This window comes from Mustela erminea, chromosome 11 (assembly GCF_009829155.1).
Source record: "Mustela erminea isolate mMusErm1 chromosome 11, mMusErm1.Pri, whole genome shotgun sequence".
Lineage (NCBI taxonomy): Eukaryota > Metazoa > Chordata > Mammalia > Carnivora > Mustelidae > Mustela > Mustela erminea.
Window position 1 is genome coordinate 13,139,134 of NC_045624.1, and position 23,933 is coordinate 13,163,066.

The 23,933-nt window shown below is 38.3% G+C and overlaps 1 long non-coding RNA gene across 1 annotated transcript; it reads right to left on the reverse strand.

The window, feature by feature from the left end:
- Nucleotides 1-249: 249 nt before the first annotated feature.
- On the reverse strand, nucleotides 250-23,933 carry LOC116569434. The gene is made up of 3 exons (XR_004277027.1): nucleotides 23,822-23,933; nucleotides 22,859-22,972; nucleotides 250-357 (listed from the first exon to the last, which is right to left on the reverse strand). It is a non-coding gene; the product is annotated as an uncharacterized LOC116569434 (long non-coding RNA).

Below are 23,933 nucleotides of genomic sequence, written 5' to 3' on the forward strand. Positions count from 1 at the left end.
GGAACCTGTGTCAGGAACTGGGGGCAGATACCAATACATAAATTTCTTATTTTCCGCACCACGAACATGGTGGATTTCTTCACTGATTTAGATTTTGTTTAATTTCTCTCAACATTGTTTTATAATTTTCAGTGTAGAGGTTTTATACACCTTTTTTTAAATTTATTTCTAAGTATTTTGTGTTTTCAAAAATTATAAAATAGTGTTTTAATTTCATTTTCCATTGCTTGCTGTAGTATATAAATATAGAATGGATTTTTGTATATGATCTATATCCTGAGACATTATTAAATTCAATTCTAAGTTTTAGTGGTTGTTCTGTGGAGTCCATAGGATTTTCCTCACATTCAGTCATATCTGCAAACAGAAACACATACTCAATACTTTATATATCATCAATATTTCAATCTCTCCTAAATTTATATCTCTAGTATGACCTTTTTCATGGGCTCGAGATTCATATACATAATGAATTTTTGACATTTTCTGTAGACATTTTTTATTTTGTAATGTTTTAGTCAACTTACTATAATATTCACCATTTTGAAGCGTACAATTCAATGGTTTTAGCATATTCATGAAGTTATGCAATCATTACTATTATCTAAGTACAGAATATTTTTTTAATTTGAATCACCCAGTGCTCATCACGACAAGTGCACTCCTTAATCCTCATCACCTATTTCATCCATCCCCTTACCCACCTCCTCTTTGGTAACCATCAGTTCTCTATAGGTAAGAGTATGTTCCTTGGTTTGTCTTTCTCTCTTTTTTTCCCCTCTTTGCTCACTTTTTTTTTCTTAAATTCCACATTATGAGTGAAATCAGATGGTATTTGTCTTTCTCTGACTGACTTATTTCACTTAGCATTGTACTCTCTAGCTCCAAGCATGTTGGTGCACATGGCAAGATCTCATTCTTTTTTATGGCTGAGCAATATTCCATTATTTTTCTTCTTCTTTATCTATTCACCAATTAATGACCACCGCTTCCGTATTTTGGCTGTTGTAAATAATATTGCCATAAACGTAGGGATGTATGTATCCTTTGAATTAGTGTTTTTGTATTCTTTGAGTAAATATCCAGAAGTGATTCTGCTGGGTCATAGAGTAGCTCTATTTTTAAGTTTTTGAGGAAGCTCCATACTGTTTTCCAGAGTGGCTGCACCAATTTGCATTCCCACCAACAGTGCACAATGGTTCAATTTTCTCCACATCCTTGCCAGCACCTGTTGTTTCCCGTGGTTTTGATTTTAGCCATTCTGACAGGTGGGAGGTGGTAGCTCATCGTGGTTTTGACTGGCATTTCCCTGATGATAAACGATGTTGAGCATCTTTTTATGTGTCGGCCATCTATACGTCTTCTTTAGAGAAATGTCTGTTCATGCTGATTTTTAAAATTGGATTTTTTTGTTCTTTTTGGTGTTCTTTTTTTAAAATTTTTTAAAAGACTTTATTTGTTTATTTGACAGAAAGAGATCACAAGTAGGCAGAGAGGCAGGGAGAGAGAGAGAGGAAAGCAGGCTCCCTGCTGAGCAGAGATCCCGATGCAGGGCTTGATCCCAGGATCCTGAGACCATGACCTAAGCTGAAGGCAGAGGCTTAACCCACTGAGCCACCCGGGTGCCCCGAGAGTTGAGTTCTTTATATATTTTGGATACTAACCCATTATTGGATATGTCATCTGCAAATATCTTCTTCCATTCAGTAGGTTGCCTTTTAATTTTATTGACTGTTTCCTTCACAGAGCAGAAGCTTTTTATTTTGATGTGGTCCTAATACTTTATTTTTGCTTTTGTTTCCCTTGCATTAGGGCATCTATCTAGAAAAATAGGTTGCTATAGCCAATGTCAGAGAAATTACTGTCTGTGTCCTCTTATAGGATTTTTATGGTTTCAGGCCTCACAGGTCTTTAATCATTTAGAGTCTATTTTTGTGAATGCTGTAAGAAAGAGGTCCAGTTTCATTCTTTTGCATATTACTGTCCAGTTTTCCCAACAACATTTGTTGAAAAATTCTCATTGGATATTCTTTCCTACTTTGTCAAAGATTAATTGACCATATAGTTATGGGATTATATCCAGATTTTCTATTCTATTCCATTGATCTGTGTGTCTATTTTTGTGCCAGTACCATTTTGATTACTATAGCTTTGGAATACAACTTGAAGTCTAGAATTGTGATGTTTCCACCTTTGCTTTTCTTTTTCAAGATTGTTTTAGCTGTTTGGGGTCTTTCATGGTTCCATACAAATTTTAGGATTATTTATTCTGGTTCTGGGGAAAATGCCATTGGATTTTTTGGATAGGGATTACATTAAATATGTATATTGCTTTGTGTAGTACAGACATTTTTTAAGATTTTATTTATTTATTTGACAGAGAGATCACAAGTAGGCAGAGAGGCAGGCAGAGAGAGACGGGGAAGCAGGCTCTCACCGAGCAGAGAGCCCCATGCAGGGCTTGATCTCAGGACTCTGAGATCATGACCTGAGCCGAAGGCAGAGGCTTTAACCCACTGAGCCACCCAGGTGCCCCTAGTACAGACATTTTAACAATATATATATAGTTCTTCTAATCCATGAGCACGGAACGTTTTTTCATTTCTTTGTATTGCCTTGGATTTCTTCCTTCTGTGTTTTGTAGTTTTTAGAGTACAGTTCTTTCATTTCTTTAGTTAAATTTATTCTTAGGTACCTCACTATTTTTGGTGCAAATGGGATTGTTTTCTTAATTTCACTTTCTGCTACTTCATTATTGGTGTATGGAAATACAACAGATTTCTGTTGACTGATTTTGTATCCTGTGACTTTACTGAATTTGTTTATCAGTCCTAGTAGTTTTCTGGTGGAGTCTTTCAGGTTTTCTATATACAGTATCGTGTCACCTGCAAATAGTGTAAGTTTTACTTTTTCCTTATCAATTTGGATGCCCTTTGTTTCTTTCGGTTGTCTGATTGCTGCAGCTCGGACTTGTAGTAGTACATCGAATAAAAGCGGTAAGAGTAGACATCCTTGTCTTGTTTCTGACCTTAGGGGAAAGGCTCTGTTTTTCCCCATGTAACTCCCGAACACTTTTGTTACCCCAAAAGGTACCCTTTGCCCATTAATAGTCATTCCCTATTTCTTCCTTTCCTCAACCCCTGGCAACCACTAATCTACTTCCTGTCTCTATGTTTTTGCCTAATTTGGACATCTTATATAAATGGAATCATATACAGCATTTTGTGCCTCACTTCACACATTTAGTATAGTGTTTTCTACATTTTTCTATGTTGTAGCATGCATCAGTACTTCATTCCTTTTTTTTTTAAGATTTTATTTTTTTTATTTGTTAGAGAGAGAGGGAGCACGCATAAGCAATGGGAGCAGCAGGCAGCGGGAGAAGCAGGCTCCCCACTGAGCGAGGAGCCTAATGTGGGACTCAATCCCAGGACACTGGGACCATGACCTGAGCTGAAGGCAAATGCTTAACCCATTGAGCCACCCAGGCACACTAGTACTTCATTCCTTTTAATGACTGAATAATACTGCACTATATGAATATATAATGGAATTTTATTTATCCATTCATCAGTTGGTGGACATTTGGGTTGTATTTCACTATTATAAGTTATACTGCTATAAACGTTCATGTACAAGCTTTTGTATGAACATATGATTATTTAAGAAGATTTATTTCTTTATTTTGAGGGGGAGGGGCAATGGGAGAGAGGAGGGAGAGAATGTCAAGCAGACTCCTTGTTGAGTGCAGAGCCTGACATGGACATGACGTGGGGCTTGATTTCAAAACCCCGAGATCACGACCTGAACTAAAACCAAGAGTTGGATGCTTAACCAACTGAGCCACCCAGGTACCCCTGAACATATGTTTATCAATCCTCCTGGGTATATACCTAGGAGTGGAATTGCTGGTAGCTCCATATTTAACATTTGGAGCATTTCTGGACCATTTCAGAATGGCCAAATATTTCTCCACCATAGCTGCACAATTTTATATTCCCATCAGCAGTTGTCTTCACATTCTTGTCAAAATTTGTTAACTTCTGTTATTTTTTTCATTGTAGCCACCCTGGTGGGTGTGAGTTGTTAGTATGTCATTGCTGTTTTAATTCACATTTTTCCTAATGGCTAATAATGTTGAGCATCTTTGCATATGTTCCAGCTTACTGGAAATTCGTGGGTCACTTGGTGATCTACTCTGGAGAAATACCTATTCAAATTCTTTGCTCTCTTTTTAATTGGGTTATTTTTTTATTAATTGTAAGAGTTGTTTAGATATTCTGTACCCTAGACTCTTATCATATATATGATTTGCAAATATTTTTCCCATTCAGTTCCCATTTGGACAACTGTCTTTTCACTTTCTTGGAAGTGTCCTTTGCACATGAAAGTTATTAATATTGATGCAATTGATGAATTATCATTTTTTTCCTTTGGTTTCTTGTGCTTTTGATATCATATTTAAAATCTGCTGTGTAATCCAAAGTCATGAATATTTACTCCTATGTTTCCTTCTCTAAAGTTTATAGTTTATCTCTTACATTTAGGCCTCTGATACATTATGAGTTAGTTTTTGTATATGATGTGAGGTAGGGGCTGAAATTCATTCTTTTGTATGTAGATAGATATCTAATTGTCTCAGTACCATCTGTTGAAAAACTATTCTTTCCCAGCTGCCTGGTCTTGACACTTCTGTCCAAAATCAACTGACCACAGATGTATGGGTTTCCTCTCAATTTTTAATGGCCAACTGTCCAAAAAGGTTTCCCCTCTGGAATAGATATGTAGTGGTCTAGATTATTAAATGCTATGTAAATCATAATGCTCACACACATAGTAGCACAAGTAAGCAAGTGAAAAAAAAAAAACTATTAAGGAAACACACTAGAGAAAGGGTTGGAAGATGAGCAGATGAGATGGGAGATAAATGCAGGTTTGGTTTATGTAGAGCCTTTTAGGCCAGGGTATATCATTTGGGTTTTATTCTAAATGCCTTAAGAAGCCACTGGACAGTTTTGAGCAAGAAGGTGAGATCAAATAATTTACATTTTTAGAAGATCATCTAGACGTCAGGTAAACTTGAAACATAAAGTGGCAAGAATAGAAGCAGGGAGATCTTTAGAATGGTACTATTAGTATCTAAGTAAGAGATGGTGATCACTTAGACACATGTGGGAGAAGTGACAAATGGGAGAAGTAGATTCAGAATATGTTTGGGGGGTAAAGATTTGGAGGTAGAGGTAATGGTTAGGATGCTGAGGAGAGATAAAAAGAGGAATCAAGGATGATTTCTAAGTCTGTGGTTTGAATAACTGGGTGGATGACTGCTCAATTACATCCTTTCATTTGCTGAGATGTTTAAAACTAGGAGAGGAGAGGAACCAGTTTGGGGGGTTGGGTGAGCTTACTGGAAATTCATGTAGAGAACAGGCCTAGACCCTGAACTGCACAGAAGTCATCATAGTTGTAATTAAGTTGAATGCGCTCAGATGTGTCTTGTATGTTGATAAACAAGACACATGACTCTCACACTGAGAAGGTAAACAAAAGATGACTTCAAGGACGGGAGAAAGGCTTCCAGGGTTGGGAGAAGAAGAGGAGGAGGACAAGGTGGGGAGGGGCAGGAGCTGAGGGATAAGAAGGATGTGTCAAAGGTAGAATAGATGATATGGGGGGTGCCTGGGTGGCTCAGTGGGTCAAGCCTCTGTCTTCGGCTCAGATCATGATCTCAAGGTCCTGGGATCGAGCCCCACATCAGGCTCTCTGCTCAGTGGGGAGCCTGCTTTTCCCTCTCTCTCTCTCCGCCCACTTATGATCTCTGTCAAATAAACAAATAAAATCTTTAAAAAAAAAAAAAGGAGAAGTGGTGATATGGTATGTGTGTATATGTAGAAAGAATTGTGTACTTTTCAATTCTGCATTAGGAATGCTGTGACAACTCACTGGCGCATTGCATAATCAAGCTACTCTTCAGGAGCAAATGATATATTGAATGTAAAGGGACACTAAATTTGTTCCATTACTCCACTGAGTCCTGAGAAACATTATAGGTATTCTGATCAATGATATAAATAGGTATTAGGCAAGATAGTTAGGATACATATTGACAGTGTTGGTGGGAAGATTAAATAAGAGTATTATCATTTATTTTACTGTTTGGCATATAATTAATATATTAATGAATGGTAATTATTAAATGTCAAAAATAAAAGATCAAAATTAGCATAAATTAATGATGATGACAGCAATATGTTAGGAGGTGCATTTAATTATTCTGAGTTTTGTTCTCAGTACCTTCTCTACGAAACTGGTACTTAGCTACACAAACAAATATAAGAGCTATAATAAAACTAAACTAATAATATTAGTTTACTCTAAATGCCAGATTCCAGGGCAGCTGGGTGGCTCAGTCAGTTAAGCACCTGCCTTCAACTCAGGTCATAATCCCAGGGTCGTGGGATTGAGCCCTTTGTGGGGTTCCTTGCTCAGCAGTGAATCTGCTTCTTCCTGTGCCCCTCACCTGCTCATGCTTGCATGCACTCTCTCAAATAAATAAATAAATTTTTTTTAAAAAAGGAAAATAAAAATGCCAGAATCTTTAAATATTTGAATCTTGTAGTGTTATTTATAAGAAAACTGTAAATACTTAAACAAAATGGGACTAATTTAAGATTTCTTTTTAAGTTTTTTTTTTTTAAAGATTTTATTTATTTATTTGACAGACAGAGATCACAAGTAGGCAGAGAGGCAGGCAGAGGGAGAGAGGGAAGCAGGCTTCCCGCTGAGCAGAGAGCCCAATGCGGGGCTCGATCCCAGGACCCTGAGATCATGACCTGAGCTGAAGGCAGAGGCTTTAACCCACTGAGCCATCCAGGTGCCCCTAAAAAAAGATTTTATGTATTTATTTGACACAGAGAGAGAGAGAGATCACAAGTAGGCAGAGAGGCAGGCAGAGAGAGAGGGGGAAGTAGGCTCCCTGCTGAGCAGAGAGCCCATTGCAGGGCTCAATCCCAGGACCCTGAGATTATGACCTAAGCCAAAGGCAGAGGTTTAACCCACTGAGCCACCCAGGCCCCAAGTAATCTCTACACCCAATGCAGGGCTCAAACTGACAACCCCAAGAACAAGAGTCTCCTGCTCCACCAACTAAGCCAGCCAGGCACTCAGAAGTGGATTTATTTTGATTAGTTATGCTTAAAATTATCGTTTCCCAAACAATTATTTTGTGAACTGTCATATATAATATTTTTTCAGTACTCTTAAACCAACAGAGACAAAAACAAAAACAAAATATAAAACTAAAAAAACCCTAAGGTTTTCCCTTCAAACAAGGACTGCCTTCATTTAAATTACTACTTACCCGCTGATGACAAGTATTTTCATTTAAAAACTGTCTTTGACAACAAAAGAAGAAGAACTAAGCACTACTTCCCACTATACACTGAGAAAAGACACCTTGATAACTGAGAAAACCTTTTCTTTCTCAGCAGAAGTTTGGCTGCTCTTTTCCCCCAAAGTAAAGTGTACTCTTTGCAAGGTGCCTCTGCTTAAATGTACTCATCTATTTGTTAAAGGCACAGGCATTTAATTTTAAAGTGTTACTTGAAGTCCATTAACGATAATGAAGATAATTATACTTAATTTATATTTATTTCTCACTTTTCTCCCCATTATTTTCTGTCTGCCATATAAATGTCTGTTTGCCTATTTTTGTGGCTTTTTAAAAAGTTCCTTTAATATTTTTTTCTGGAGAAATACATCATCTCTCGTCATCATCAAAAACAACTTAGTGGGGTGCCTGGGTGGCTCGGTGGGTTAAGCCTCTGCCTTTGGCTCAGGTCATGATCCCAGGGTCCTGGGGTCGAGTCCCGCATAGGGCTCTCTGCTCAGCAGGGAGCCTGCTCCCCACCCACCTCTGCCTATCTCTCTGCCTGCTTATGATCTTTCTGTCAAATAAATAAATAAAATCTTAAAAAAAAAAAACAACAAAAACTGAGGGGATGCCTGGATGGCTTAGTCTGTTAAGCGGCTGTGGGGTCAGGTCGTGAACCCAGGGTCCTGGAACCAAGCCCCACATTGGGCTTCCTGCTCACAGGGGAGCCTGCTTCTCCCTCTGCCTTTACTGCTCCTTCTGCTTCTGCTCCCTCACTTGCCCGTGTGTGCTTTCTCTCTCAAATAAATAAAATCTTAAAAAAAATTGAGAAATGTATGCTGTCTTATAACCAATTATTCTCTCTTGATAACAAAAAAACAATTTCTTCATAAAGAATAATAAAACTTGGGGCGCCTGGGTGGCTCAATGGGTTAAAGCCTCTGCCTTCAGCTCAGGTCATGATCTCAGGGTCCTGGGATCGAGCCCTGCGTTGGGCTCTCTGCTCAGCGGGAAGCCTGCTTCCCTCTCTCCCTCTGCCTGCCTCTCTGACTACGTGTGATCTCTGTCTGTCAAATAAATAAATAAAACATTAAAGAAAAAAATAATAAAACTTTATTAGTCTAATTAGGGAGAAATAACAGGGATTAGGAATGAGAAAGGAGACATACCAAAGATAGAGTTATTGAAAGAATTCTAAGAGAATACCACATACAACTTTATGTCAGCCAATTTGAAAACTAGGATAAATAGATAAATAGATGATTTCCTATATAAACAAAACTGACCCATGAAAGATGGCAAACAAAACAGTCTTTAAGTGTCTGCTTTCGGCTCAGGTCATGATCCCAGGGTCCTGGGATCGAGCCCTGCATCGGGCTTTCTGCTCAGCGGGGAGCCTGAATCCCCCTCTCTCTCTGCCTGCCTCTCTGCCTACTTGTGCTCTGTCTGTCAAATAAATAAATAAAATCTTAAAAAAAAAAAAGATTCTCTCTTTCCCTCTTCTTCTGCCTCCCCCACTACCTCCCTCTCCAGCCAATCAATCAATCCATCCTTGGAGGAAAATACATATTTTATCAACAGGCAGGAGACACTGGAAAGCCTGGAGGTATAAAAGAAAAAAATAGACATATATGACTCTATGAATATTTTCAACTTTCATATGAATAAATGTGAAGGAGGTATTATAATTTAAACTAATAGTAGATTCAAAGAAAATATTTATAATAAAGAGGAGAGATATTCAATAACCATAATATATAACAAGTTCTTACAAACTCATGCAAAAGAGAATAAGATACTAGTAAAAAAGTGGCAAAACATATGAAGACAATTCACAGAAGAGAAAAATCTAATGACCAATAAACACATAAAAATATCATAAACTTGCTAGTGGTCAGGGAAATGTACTTAAAGAAATGTACTTAACAAGAAGATATCACTTTAAATCAATTTGTCAAAATAATGCGTCATTGGCAAGAATGTGCAGAGAAGGAGAGTCTCACATATTTGTTGGTGGAAATAGCATGCATTAGAGGCTTTTTTTTTTTATAAACAATTGGCAGTATCTATTTAAATTACAGTTGTCTGTACCTTTTTCAAGTAATGTCACATCTGCTTTATATCTCATAGGAGTAAAAGCATCAATGAGTAAGATTACACGTTAAAAGGGTATTTTCTTCAGCTTTGTTCCATTGTAAAAAAAAAAATAGAGCTCTATCAGTTGGCTTTGAGAAATTGCTAGGTATTTTTGATATTACTGAGGGAGAAAATAAGATGCCTAATGTGGTCAATTTGCCACCAAGTAACCAATTGGTCTCCTCAATAAACGATGCCACATCTGGGGTTCACTGCTGGTCTCTGAGATGACCGGTTGGCAGCAGTAGTTAGAATAGCCCTGGCAATGGGAGGCCAAAGTATTGGGCCTATGCATAACCCCACCCTCAGCCACCATGGCCAATTTGCTCATGTGCCCAATGTGTCAGCCCTGGGATGTCCTATGATGTAGACTGACTGACATCGACTGGCCTAATCATTTGGTCTCTTTGGCTGTTGAATGTCTTATCCATGGCGAGTGCTTCCTGGAGGACAAGAACATTTGATATGGAGATCTGCACACTTTGTGCCAACTCTCCTGTGTCTATACTTAAGACTCGTCACTAGATTTCCTTGTATCCAATCTGACAGGCTTTCCGTCCAAGGGCCCTGATCACTGACCACTGCACAAGAATATGCATATATTCTCATCTTGGCCCACTTTCCCTTCCCCACAAAGTGGGTAATCAGTTGTACCACTCATAGCTCTGCCTGCTGGGAAGATTTTCCCTGCCAACAATTGTTTAAGGCCATCCCTAAATGTGGACATAATGCAACCATATACATATTCAGTTTTTACTTATGTACCTAGCTGACACATCCATGAGCCAAATTTGGGCCTTTCCTTCCTCCTTTAGCTGGTTTTATAGAACCTTCTCCTACAACATGGCCATAGGTATGAGTGGAGAGAGGGGTAGTTGTGTAATTGTGGTGGGTGACATAAAGGTCTAGGCTACCTGCTTCTGTCTTTTGGTTCTGTTCAAGCTTGATATCAAATATACCATTTTAATCTTTTGATGGAATGCTGTGGGACCCATCTGACTTTATAACTTGGCAGGACTGATAAACCCCTTAGTGAGCATTTCTGGACTCACAGCCCCTTGGTTCTCCATGGTCAGATATTCTGTCTCCATCAGGACCCAGTGATGCACCAAGAAATGTTTCTCAAAGATGTATAATTCTCTCCTTCAGATAGCATGGCCTCACCACAGAATGGTCTGCACTGTGATTCTTCCACTGGAGTTTACTTTCAACTCCATACTGAACAGATTTAAATTAAATGTGACCGTTTTGCAGATTTACCTCAAAACTCGGGTATGAGTAAAAACTGCAAGAATGGAGAATAATCTAAATACAGATAATATACTATTACCAGAATCACTCTATGCAACACTGGCTCATGGCCCTTGACCCATCTACAAGTCATTCCAAGCCCTCGTGTAAATGGGTTACTGGCAGGCATGTCCCACCAGTCCTCCAAATACACCTGAATCTGGAACACTGCTTAGACTCCAGCTGGGCCTCTGCTATAAGAGAACACAGCAATATCTGACAAGAACAGTATAAAACCAAGCAGCTAGGATTCCCAAAAGTTATTAGACCATATGACTAAAACGAAGACATATTACCTGAAAATTCAAAATATGAAGGTTTAAGTCCCTACCAGTTGATAGTTTGAACTTCAGCAGCCCATGTATAGAAGCCTGTAATTATTTCTGGGAGTCTCCAAAAGGAATGCTTCCCAGGACCAGGCAGCCACATTGCCCAATTCCAGGGGGTGTGACTGATATTGTGTCCTGGGTAAATGTCACTCCCTGAAGCACAACTGAGATTTATACTGAACAAAATATGAATGGTGTCCCTGCACCTTACAGGTGTTCACAAACCAGTTCCCACTTGGGATCTACTATATTCTTCCTCTTCTGTTTCAGTTGCTCCTGGCCATTGTCCACTGTCTTTGACATTGTCTGAAGGAGAACAACTCATGCTATTGTTGAGGGTGCCCTTCGCAGGTTCTCCACTACTCATGCCAAAGACACAGCCCACTGGGAGTCCCAGAGTCACTGTCTACACATTGCCAAAACAGGCTGGATTCTGTGCAGATATGGGGAGAAAGGCCTGCTCTCTACATCCATAGGACTTTGCTTTGCAGGTTCTCAAGCCCAGGACCACAAAAAGACTCTCACCAAAATATCCCATCAGCTTCTCTCCATTCATTCTTCATCTCCTTTAAGCAACTCTCAACACTATCTCCCACTAACTAAATCTTTCTTTGCCACAGAAATAAGCAACTGGTAGGTATAATGCACCTCCATGCATAATGCACCAACATCTCCATGTATCTTCTCCAGCTGTCATCCAAAAGAGCAAAGAAACACATAACTAAATCAGAACACTTAAGATCTGTGGTTATTTTAATTGTAACTTTATATATGTATGTATGTGCGTAATGTATTGAGATGGAAAAAATGGGGCACTTGCTTTATATCTAGACCCATTCTAGAAATGCAACTTCATAACTTTTAATTTTTATTTCCCACAGAGGATAATTAAATAAATCATACCCAACGATGTGTAACTAACTATATGCTGTAAACTTCCCAGTGAAATAAATCTTCAGGGAAAGAGAAAGGAAAACTGATTTTACACCTCCCATTACTTCAAGTTTTCAACATCCAGCAAGGTCAAATTACAAGGACAAGTGTCTTGAGGAAATTATAATGGCCTTGAAATAATTGGTTCAGTTCCACATTATTAAAAAACCTTTAATAGTGTTTATTTCTCACAAACACCTTGTAACAGGCATGGCAATTCAATGAAGGGAGTAGATACCTTCAGACCCAGTAAAAATAAACTAGTTATGAAGAGAGGTGATCCTCACCCTGAATGCTTCAATACTCAGCCACCCGTTCTTGAAGCAGAAGCATTTTAAATTTCTTTATTGTGTCAGTCTTGGCTTTAGCTTACTCACTTTTAGCTAGAGACATCTCTAAGCACATTTCCATACAAGGTTGGGAGTTTTAGTCTGGATCTATAGACCGAAAAACTTCTGAAGGTGGAGTAATATTATGAAGCTACTGTCTAGATTATTAATCTTCTGTAAATCAGCAGCAGTAATAGCATCTGGTTGAGTCCAGCCTGGCCATCTGCCACCACTGTGGCCCTGCCCCCACCCATGGTCTCCTGCTTACAAACTTTATTTTTTATTTTTAAAGATTTTATTTATTTGTTTGAGAGAGAGAGAATGAGAGCAAGTGAGCATGAGAGGGGTAAGGTCAGAGTGATGAAGCAGACCCCCTGCTGAGCAGGAAGCGGGACTCAATCCCGGGATTCCAGGATCAGGACCTGAGCTGAAGGCAGTGGCTTAACCAACTGAGCCACCCAGGTACATATACACACAGTTATATATCAATATATTTATCAAATTATTAAATTAACATTTGACTAAGCCCAATATTGATTCATTATAATAACAGAGCAAGAAGTAATCCTGGCAGATGCCAAAACCAGAAACCAAGATCTTGGTAGAAAAAGTTTAAAAGGTAACCAAATAATAAATAAAAGAGTTTTAAAAAGGAAAAGTCCAGTTTTCCTTCTGAGGAGGATACCCAATGCAAAAGATATGAAGGTGAAAAGACATACATTTGCCAATCTGTTGTTGAAAAACTTCAAAAGTAACTGGATTCAAATATTTAAAAAGATTACAAGGATTACCTCAAAGATTTTTGTTACATTGGTAACAGAGAATATGAAATTAGTATTTATCTTTTTCTTTAATTAAAAAAAAAGTTTATTGAGATAAATTTAATATACAAAAAGTTGCACATATTTAATATGTACATTTTGATGAGTCCCCTGGACATAGGCATACACCCAGGATATAATACAAACAAGGTAATAAACATATCTATCACCCCCAAAAGGTAGTTTGTTGTTCTCTTGCTTTTGGGGCGGGGATTAGTATTTATAATTTTTCTAACTTTTTTTGTTTTTTAGAGAGAGAGAGAGTGAGAGAGGCAGAGGGAGAGAGAATCTTTTTTTCAACATTTTCTAAAATTATTTATTTATTTATTTATTTGACAGACAGAGATCACAAGTAGGCAGAGGCAGGCAGAGAGAGAGGAATGCAAGCAGATCCGGGGCTCAATCCCAGGACCCTGGGATCATGACCTGAGCCGAAGGAAGAGCCTTTAACCCACTGAGCCGCCCCCGCACCTCAGGGAGAGAGAATTTTAAGCAGGCTCCATGCTCAGTGCAGAGTCTGATGCAAAGCTCAATCTCACAACTCTGAGATCATGACCAGAGCCAAAATCAAGACTCGATGCTTAACCAACTGAGCCACCCAGGTACCCCAGTATTTAGTTATTTATTTATAAAGATTTTATTTATTTATTTGACAGACAGAGATCACAAGCAGGCAGTGAGGCAGGTGGTGAAGCAGACTCCCCGCTGAGAAGAGAGTCTGAGAGGGGCTTGGTCCCAGGACCCTGAGATCATGACCTGAGCTGAAGGTGGAGGCTTAATCCACTGAGTCACCCAGATGCCCCCCCGCCCCCGTATTTATTTTTAAATAAAAAAGTCAAAAGGTGGAGGCACCAACTAAAATTTAAAAAGAAAAATAGAGGTTGAGCAGCTGTTAGAGCTCAAAGTGGGGAATGTAGGGCTCAGTCTGGGATCTATGGAGTTTGTAACGCCTGTGACACATTTAGGTAGAGACTTGAAGTAGGAAGTTGGATACTAGAGTTTGAGCCCAGGCGGAGTTATCTAGACTATGCTACATATCTAGAAATCATCATTGTAAATAAAATCTATGGGATGGGTACAAGGGTAAAGGAGTTCTGTGAGGAAAGAAATGGGCAAAGGATGGAGTCGTCTTTCCCCAGTGAAACTCCCAATGGTGAAAACTGAACCCAAAAAGAAGCCAAGAAAGAACTGACCTTTTTTGAGAAGAACCGGGAGCGTGTGGGATCATGAAATCTCAGGCATTAGAGATTTTCAAGAAAAAGTAAAGAGCTAACAGTATCAAATATAGAAAGAGGAGCAACACCTCATGCTGTCAGGTAAGGAAGGAGGTAAGAATGGTTAAAATATGCATAGAAGTTTGTGTTGGGGGAGTTAGAGAGTTCATGTCTTAATGCCTCTTTTTCCTCTGTGATTTAGGAAGCAAGATCTTACAGAATGGTCTCTGTATCTCAGAAGAAGACATAAAGCAAAACACAGATTCGAACATCAGCATTAGAGACCTTAAACATGACAGTGATCATTGTGATTTCTGTAACAGTTGGGAACTGTTAGATATTTGCTCGTTGACAGTCTACTGTGGGGGAGCACGGGTTGCTCAATCAGTTTAAGCTCCGACTCTTGATTTAGGCTCAGGTCAACATCTCAGGGTCATGGGATTGAGCCTCATGCTGGGCTCTGCACTGGGCATGGAGCCTGCTTAGGATTCTCTCTCCCTTTTCCTCTGCCCCTCCCAGTCACTCTCTTGCTCTCTCTTTGAAAAATAAATAAATAAAAAATAACCAACTTGCCTTAAGAACAAAAAACAAGAAACAGTCTACTGTATACAAGGCTCTCCCAGAACAATGGTAAATGTTAAGACAAACCAACAAAAAATCTGAGACTCTCATTATTCAGATTACATAAAAGCTTAGCATATTTCCTGGCACTGAGTAGGTATCCAGTAAGTATTTGTTGAGTGAACGAAAGAAATGAAGAAGAAATGAACTATGAGACACCATATATCTTAAGAACAAGAAGTTACCAGGAGAGGTGTTGCTACAAATATTTATAATAAAAATGTATTACAAATACATATGTAGAGTAATATAACAACACTTAAGATAAGAGAAGATCCCTATCTGATATGTAGAGATACATTATAGGGTCTTACTAAAACCTGAATGAGACACACCAAAAATTTTTCTTATCATCTATGAATCATGACACAAAAAGGTTTAAGTCCACTATATCAGAAAATATAAAGCATTATAAAACTAGATTTCTCAGGAATAATCCTATGTAAGAGGACAATAAAGCTACGAAGAAGGTAAAACTTAATGTAATATTAATAGTAGTAGATGACTAGCAAGTTTTTAATTGCCTGAAAAAACATTCCTTTGGAAACTGATGACAATGTTTTATTATTGTAAGTATGCACTGCTTTTATATAATAAAAAAGAAATTTCCTCCAACATTTATAAAAGATTTTATGTATTTTTTAAAGATTTGTTTGTTTATTTATTTGAGAGAGAGAATGAGGGTGAAAGCACCAGGAGAGGAGGAGAGAATCTCAAGCAGACTTCCCACTGGGCACAGAGCCTCACATGAGGCTCTATCTCATGACCTGAGTGGAAATCAAGAGTTGAACACTCAACAGACTGAGTCATCAAGGCACCCCTAAAGATTTTAATTTTAAGTAATCTCTGCACCCAACATGGGGGTCAAACCCACAACCCTGAGAGGAAGAGCAGCTATATGCTCTACCAACTGAGCCAGCCAGAAACACCCCTCCTCCCTTTGATATTTAAAAAAAATATCAAATATACAGAAAAGTCAAAATAATACTACAAATGACCATATCCTTTATCTAGATTCCCTAATTGTCAATAAATTGTTGCCTTTTCTTTTTTTTTTTAAAGATTTTATTTATTTATTTGACAGAGATCACAAGTAGGCAGAGAGGTAGCAGAGAGAGAGGGGGAAGTAGGCTCCCTGCTGAGCAGAGAGCCCGATGTGGGGCTCAATCCCAGGACCCGGGGATCACGACCTGAGCCGAAGGCAGAGGCTTTAACCCACTGAGCCACCCAGGCACCCCAAATTGTTGCCTTTTCTTTATCGCCATTTCTTTCTGAACCATCTTAAAGTAAATTGCAGATATAACAGTATTTCAGCCTTAAACACTTCACCATTCATCTTATAAAAATAAGGATATCAACATTAATTCACATTCATTCATAATTATTATTTAATATATAACTCATGTTTAAGTTCCCCAATTGTCCCAAAAATGTCTCTTCTAGTTTATCTTATCCAGTATTCAGTTAAATTTCATTGCATTTGGTTGTTAAAGCTCTTTAATCTTTTTTTTCTTTAATGTCTTTTAATGTGGAACAGTTCCTTTGACTTTCTGCCCTTGACTTTTTTGTTTTTCATAATCTTGAATTTTTTAAATCTTTTTTTAAAAAAGATTTTATTTATTTATTTTAGAGATGGGGATGGGAGAAGTAGAGGGAGCAGGACAAGGAGGCTCCATGCCCAGTGCAGAACCTGACATGGGGTTCAATCCCACGAACCCAAGATCGTGACCTGAACTGAAATCAATAGTTGGATGACTAACCAACTGACCTACCCAGGTGCTCCCATGATATTGAATTTTTGAAGAGTTAGAGTTGTTTGTCTTCTCTAATTTCCCACATTCTGGATTTGATGGTTTCCTCATGGTTATGTTCAGTTTAACATTATTTGGCCCCAATACTACAGAGAATGTGCACCCCATCAGGACTTGTCGCATAATGTTGAATTATCCCCCATCAGCTTAGTTAATGGAGGGACTGCTATTGTAAATGTGCTTCCCTTTTTATAATTAGTGAGAGGTCTGTGTGGTAGCATTATGAAACCACAGGACTGCCCTGATCCCCGACACTCTTTTACCCAGTAAGAGTTTCAGCAACTATCAATGGTCCCCACCTGGAGTAATTATTACATTGGCAGTGGCAAAATGGTGATTTCTTCTTAATTCTATCATGCCCTTGCTCTGAAGTACACCAAGGTGCGTACTGTACAAGCTCAGTTTATACATTTCCTGCCCCAGATCTGGAATCAGCCATTTCTCAAAGGAGCCCTTATTACTTATAGTGGAGAATGGCATTTCAAAATCAAGAACCAGGCACCAGTATATCTACTGATAACTCCCAGGCACCTCTTCAGTGCACAGAGCTAATCTATATCTACATCTATATATTTAAGTATACACACACACCATATATATATAGTACACATATAAATACCTATATATATTATATGTAGGTATAAATGTAAATACAGATACAGATTAAGCATTTATAAGTATATATACTTACATGGTATATGTATTATATAGTATACATCTCTAATTCTATCATCTTCTCTGTATAATAACTAGTATATATTCTTCTTAAACTATACATACACACATGTTCACAGACACATTATTTTTCTCTACATCTTACATTAATACAATTATTACAATTCGAATCTAGCATCACAGGGTTCTTCTTCAACTTCTGTTCGTAATCTGTTTCTAACCTTTTCTATAGTAAGAACCTGGATTCCCAACATCATTATATGTACTCATTTGTTCTCTCCACAATAAATACAAATTGTTTCAGAATTACATAACAAAAAAAAAAAAAGAATTACAAAACCAATATCACTACCAATAATAAGCCTCCTAATAAAGTTAAAGAATCATTTGTAGTGCATTTTGTTCTTGGAACATATTCCAAGAACAGAAGAAGAAAGAAGTGTTAATCAGAAGAAAAAGTGTTAAGATACATAAATAATAAGAATGTGTTACAGAGGGGCGTCTGGGTGGCTCATTCGGTTGGGCATCTACCTTCAGCTCAGGTCATGATCCCAGTGTCCTGAGACAGGGTCCCACAGCGGGCTCCTTGCTTGGCGGGGAGTCTGCTTCTCCCTTCCCTCTGCCCCTCCCCCTGCTTGTGCTCTCTCTCTCTCTTTCTCTCTCTCTCTCTCAGATAAATAAGTAAACAAATTTAAAAAAATATTTTAAAAAGGAATGTATTATAGAGCTTTGGTCTCAGGCAACCATGGAGCTGGTTAAACAGTGTAGGTGAGGCTGGTGTTTGTGGGTCTGATGCTGGATCCAGAAAATCTTCAGCCAGACAGTCAGGAAGAGAAAGACAGAGGTAAAGTGGAAGAAACAAGGTGAAAATGAAATCTGTGAGGTTGAGCTAGAAGCTATGAGGAGGGACTGCAGAACAAGTCAGACTGCTGCTACCTTGGGCTGTCATTACAGTGTCAGTGATGGGGGTCCTGCAGGAGAAGCCCATCATCATAGAGTTAAACATGCATCCCATAGAAATGGTAGCAATTATTGTTATTTCTGGCTTACTGATGAGAGCCAGCAGAACGCTCTAAGAGTTCCCCTCATAAATGCATTATCTTACAGCACTGGTGAAGGCAGTTTTCTCTGGACCATCTCAGGGGATATATTTTGGAGTGAGTGAGCAGGTCACACATGATGGAAGAGGATTCTTTCTGATAAATGGTGCCAGTTTAGCTAATTTAACATGGCATAAGTTCATTATACTCTATATTCAGAAAATGACATTCAAAAGCCGCTTGAATTAATCACTTTTTCTGTGTGGTTGCATATGAATGTGATATACCATTAGGTTCATTTGGTTAGATTTTACTTTTATTCACTTACTCACATGTCCCATAAAGTCAAACTATCTTAAAAGATATACTCAGAGAAGTCTCATTCTCCTCTACACATTCTTACTCATTCCTTATCAGGTGCTCTTTTCATTATATATACAGCTTCCCCTTGCTTCTTGCCAAAAGGTAGCATACTGTATATAGTCTACTGTACCATGCAATAAAATCAAACTTAAAAAAATTTAATTATCCAAATTATCAAATTCACAAAGAATATTTCAAAGAACTCTGTATCTTATTAACACACGAAGGGTAGTATAAGCAAGATGTTATAACATGAAATAACATACTGATACAAATATCCTTGGTAAATGTTAAAAATATAATATCAAGGGGTGGTGCCTGGGTGGCTCAGTGGGTTAAACCTCTGCCTTCAGCTCAGATCATGATCAAGGTCCTGGGATCGAGCCCCGCATTGGGCTCTCCGCTCAGCAGGGAGCCTGCTTCTCCCTCTCTCTCTGCCTGCCTCCTTGCCCACTTGTGATCTCTGTCAAATAAATAAATAAAATCTTTTAAAAAATATAATATCTAGGGTACTATTTGGAGTGATGAAGATGTTCTAAAATTAATTTTGATGATGGTTGCCTGACTCGAGGGATATACTAAAAATCAGTGAATTGTCTATCATATGCTTTCACTCATTCAGGGAATTTAAGAAATGAAACAGAGGAGCATAGGGCAAGGGAGGAAAAAAATAAAACAAGACAAAACCAGAGAGGTAGACAAACCAAAAGAGACTCTTTTTTAAAAAAATTTTTTTAATTTCTTTTCAGCGTAACAATATTCATTGTTTTTGCCCCACACCCAATGCTCCATGCAATCCCTGCCCTCTCCGATACCCACCACCTGGTTCCCCCAACCTCCCACCCCCTCGCCCCTTCAAAACCCTCAGATTGTTTTTCAGAGTCCATAGTCTCTCATGGTTCACCTTCCCTTCCAATTTCCCCCAACTCCCTTCTCCTCTCTAGATCATAGGGAACAAACTGGGGGTTGCTGGAGGAGAGGGAATGGGGGAAGGGGTAATGGGGAGATGAGCATTAAGGAGGGCATGTGATGTAGTGAGCACTGGGCGTTACATAAGACTGATGAGTCACTGAACCCTACCTCTGAAACTAATAATATACTATATGTTAACTAATTGAATTTAAATTTTAAAAAATGAAAAAAACAGTGAATTGTCTACTTTATTTATTTTTTAAATAGGCTCCACCCGTAGTGTGGAGTCCAACACAGGGCTTGAAGTCATAACCCTGAGACTGAGACCCTGAGATCAAGACCGGAGCTGAAATCAAGAGTCAGGCACTTAAATGACTAAGCCACCCAGGCACCCTATGAGTTATCTACTTTAAATCCATATGATATGTGAATTATATCTCAATAAAGCAGTTATTTTCAAAATTCAAAAAAGAAAGAAATATAATATCTAATACATTTCATGAATCTAAAAGGAAAGTCTTCCCTCAAGAATTAAAAAATCCTGAGGAATGTGAGTTCAGTAGAGGGGATGACAACAGTGCCTAATTCATGACATGACAACAGGGGATGAGAGAAAACCTAGACTTGATGCAATAGTATTTTATTAAAAAAAAAACACACACAAAGTTTTTTTTGTTGACTCCAAGCTGCATAGGTACCATTATTCGTACCTATTGGTACCAATTGGTATGGTATTGGTATGATTTTTTATTTTATTAACAAAAGCATGGGTCCTAGATTATTGCAATCAGAGATTCTATTCTTTGTCAGCTGGAGCAAATCTGAAATGGTGTTCAAAGCAAAGGACCATGTTTTTTTGTTTGTTTGTTTTTTAAAAGATTTAATTTATTTTTCTGCCAGAGAGAGAGTGAGAGAGCACAAGCAGGGGGAACAGCAGAGGGATGAGGGACAGAGTCTCTGCTGAGCGGGGATCCAGACGCAGGGCTTGATCCCTGTACTCTGAGATAATGACCTGAGCTGAAGGTGGACGCTTAACTGACTGAGCCACAGAGGTGCTCTGGGACCACATTTTAAGAGGAAAATTGAATAGTACACAGGAAGATGAGAAAATGCTTTGAGGAAGAACTAAAGGAAACAGAACTCCCTTCAAATATTTGAAAGCAGCTACACAGAATAAGAAACTTATCCTGAGTTCCTCTAAAGGCAAAACAGACCAGAATATAGATATCATAAAAAGGAGGGTTTCAATTCAATGTCAAGAAAAAAAAGTTACCATTTAATGTACTATTTTAGTGAGGTCCCCATCACATTTGGATAGAGTTTGAAATTCCACTGAGAAGATTCCAAGTATCTCTCGGCAGGAAGGCTGCCCTGCATCAACTCTATGATTTTATTTTCTATTCATACCTAAATAGCTTCTGAGAATAGCCTTCTATTAATACAAGATGTGTAATTCACCATGATGACCTTGATTCATAAAGAAAACATTAAATTGTAATCAGCTATATATCACTGAATGTGGTTGGAGCTGTAGAAGCTTCCTAGAAGCTGCTTGCTTGTTTTCTAGGAGTTGACCACATTAATGTAGATCAGACCTGACTGGGCAGGTCCAGATGATGAGTGGGACTATCCAGTATCTACTAGAACACAAGATTCAAGATAGAAACACAAGTCAGAAATAAACTGGAAGAGGGTCAGATAGATGAGCAAGACTTCTTGGTGTCCCAGACATTAACTGGAGCAAAGATCTGAGGGATGCTCCTCACCTAGATGTGTATTTAGCTTCCTGTGAATACAGGAATGCCTAAGGGCATAAGGGGACTGTGAACAAAACCTGACAATAAATAAGTAAAATCTTTTAAAAAATAGATGTATTAAAAAATAAACTATAAAACTTTAGAATGCAAGATAATACTGATTTGATGCCCATATGATACACCATAGCACAAGGAGGAGGTGTTTTTTTCTGTTTCTGTGCAGATCACAAACTGAATTGGCCCATTACATGCTCCAAGAACACAATACTATATTTTTGGGTAGAGAGTTTCAGCACAGCATCCTGCCTATGGAAGCACTGGGATTTGCAGGGGCATGAAGTACCCAAGAGAAGACTGGCTGTATTCTATGGTCAAGGACCTGCATTTATTTTTGCATGCAGTGGTAAGAAGCTAACGAAAGAAGGTAAAGGCTTCTTCATTATTATACTGAGATGGGTCTTGTTGATTCCCAATAATAAAAAGGAGGAGAATTTGAGTATAGAATCCCCTCTGGAGAAGGTGAGGATAAGTAACTATTTCTAGAATAGCTAGTTCTTTATTCTAAACACAACGTGTCTGTAAATTAAATACAACTGTAAGTTCTTTGACACTTCTTCCGTATAGGACCTATACGCCTTTGCCTTGAATTTGGGCTAGACTTAATGACTTACTATATCCAAAATAAACAAAATGAGATAAAAATAAATAAAATAAATAAATAAAATAATAAATAAATAAATAAAATGCAACAGAAGTGATACTGTGTGATTCTGGAGGCTAGGTCATAAAATGAAATACAGCTTTCACCTTGCTTAGAGGAAGACTAGCATTTGGAGCCCTTACCTGCCTTGTAAGAAGTCTATTTTGAAGCAATCATGCTATAAGGAAGCAAGGAAGCTCAAGCCACGTGAGGAAAGAATGCTTAGATATTGTGGCTGACTGCCCCAGCTGAGGTACCAGCCTCAATCTCCGGGCATATGAGGAAATATGCCTCCAGATTATTCCAGTCTCCATCCACTGAGACACCTCCAGGCACTGAGCCTTCCCAGCTAAGGATCCTAGACTTCATGGAGCAGAGACAAGCCATCTCTGCTATGCCTTGTCTGAATTCTGACTGAGAAGGTATTCATATTTTGTTAAAGGAAAATCTATGTTTGATCTTTGCAATGATATAGTTAGGCAGGTTGGGCTGACATTATTACCACCTTCTTTTTATAGATTAAGACATCAACAACAAACAGAGATTCGAACTTACCTTCTTTCAGATTATACAGCCAAGATGCGGCATGTTGATACTGATCTTTGTATTTCAAAGTTTATGTCTTTTCCATATTTTCCCATCTGGATCCTGTAGGGGCTTTAGAATAGCCTAGGGAAATCAAATAAGATATATCCAGAATTTAAAGACAAGGGCAGAAAATATTGAATGAATAGAAGCTAAGAAGAATCACTATTAAATGGATGAGATCAGTCATCCTATGGAGAAATAACTATGTAGGATATGAGCTACAGATTGTTACTGATAAGGTTATAATTTAAAATGGAACCAATGAAAACAAATCTTAGAACTTTGAATGTTATGAGGAAGTATCATAATGACATAATTTTTTAGTGTCTGATTTAAAAAAATGAAATAGGACTGTTGAAATAAAAGTGCTGCAAGTTGTTTTTGATAAAATCAAGGGTAAAAGGTGCCACGACTGGCTAATGGTGCTATTTTGGTCATTTTAGAAGTATGTCCTTACAGTAAAGAAGAGTGCTTCAGACTAGTATAGCTTGATGACATTAACCCTTACAATAATTTTCATTTACTCTTCTTTTGCCATACCTCTTAAAAAAAATTTTTTTTACTAACATATAATGTATTATTAGCCCCAGGGGTACAGGTCTGTGAATCGCCAGGTTTACACACTTCACAGCACTCACCATAACACATACCTTCCCCAAAGTCCATAACCCAACCCCCTCTCCCTACCCCCTCCCCCAGCAACCCTCAGTTTGTTTTGTGAGATTAAGAGTCTCTTATGGCCAAACCTCTTTTTGATTTATATTTAGTTCTTCAAGGAGACTTTTCTACTTGGAAGAAAAAGGTACAACAATGCTAACAAATCTATCATGCCCACTTGATAGTCTCTACTTTCCATTTTTCATTGTAGAGAAATATTAGTACTCTGATTAATCAAGCAGCCTCACACACAATGCCTTATCTCTAGAGTACCTGGATTCACAGTGACTCTATCAATATGCAGACATTCAGCTTCAGGAGTCAGTAGGACAGCTTTCGATCTCTTTAATCATGGTGAATACTGTAAGGAGGTCACTGGTGACTT